Source organism: Octodon degus, unplaced genomic scaffold, assembly GCF_000260255.1.
Source record: "Octodon degus isolate 3935 unplaced genomic scaffold, OctDeg1.0 scaffold00003, whole genome shotgun sequence".
Taxonomy (NCBI): Eukaryota; Metazoa; Chordata; class Mammalia; order Rodentia; family Octodontidae; genus Octodon; species Octodon degus.
The window spans coordinates 2,266,564-2,267,801 of NW_004524579.1; the positions used below are offsets into that span (position 1 = coordinate 2,266,564).

The following is a 1,238-nucleotide window of genomic DNA, read 5'->3' on the forward strand; positions in this document are numbered from 1 at the left end:
TTCAAAGTGGTTAGGATAGATATATAGTTACATTCTCTTAATGAATAGAGGGATTTGTTCTAATGGTGTTTGTAAATAAGATATCATGTCCGCATCTTGTACAGCAATTAACCACTAGGAAGAATGTATGCAGTGTGTTACTTATTGAAACCGTCCTACCAATTGGATTTGAAACTGTCTCATTGCTATTTGTTTATCAATAAAATTATGGGAAAAATAAATAAAATGACTTAGCCTGGGGAGATAGCTCAGTAGAATAAGCACTTACCTGGCAATTGCAAGGGCTTGCGTTCAATCCCTGGTTTGGTCAAAAGAAAAAAAAAAAAAGTCTTCTCCTATTTCAAACTGTCTACTATCCCATGGCCAGCCAAATAGCTCAGCAAAGTAAAGTGCTTGCTTAGGCAGACACAATGGCCAGGGTTCGATCCCCTGCATGCCATGCCTGCCATGCCCCTAGGCACACTGATATGGTGATTCAGACTGGGCATGCTAGCACACGCCTGTAATCCCAGCTCTTCAGGAGGCTGAACACAGGTGTATCACTATGAGTCTGAATTACATAGCGAGACCCTGTAGACTCTGTAGATCCCTGCTAAAAAAAAATACAAAAAAAATGTACTATCTCAAAACTTTTGAGACATATGAAACGTACAAATTTCTGATTTTTAATGTATGAAATATTCAAATTTTGGTTTCAATTTTGAATCAGCACTAAATGTAAAACTAGAGGCTTTTAACTTGTACATCTCATTTTTTTGTACTCATTATTAACCTTATTGGAAAATCAGTAATAATTATATAGCAAAGCCGCGAATATGGCTCAGTAGAATAAGTGCTTCCCTGACTAGTGCAAGTGTCTGAGTTCAATCCCCGGTTTAAAAAAAAAAATGTACACAAATATTGAAATTTAAAACATATAAGATGTAGACAAAATGAATTTTAGGAAAATATTTCTGAAATGAATACAAAACATGAGATTAATAATAGATTACACACTGTTAAATATTATTTACAATCTTGAATATAACAATAAAATTTGTCTAAAATAAACATGAAGAAGAGTTTACAGATCAGCCATATGATAGTTTCCTCTGTGCCAAAATCAAGAAACTTATATTGAAATAATTAGAATTTTCAAAGTAGAAGGGGATAGGCAATAAATATTTAAATAATTAAAATTTATGAATTTGGTTAAAATTATAGCACCACATTTCCAAGAAAAATGAACCTTTTGCACA

The 1,238-nt window shown here is 33.2% G+C and overlaps 1 protein-coding gene across 1 annotated transcript in view; it reads right to left on the reverse strand.

The window, feature by feature from the left end:
* The window catches only part of Chst9 (carbohydrate sulfotransferase 9), a 274,314-nt gene that overhangs the window by 208,700 nt on the left and 64,376 nt on the right, over window positions 1-1,238 (reverse strand). The window lies entirely within an intron of this gene.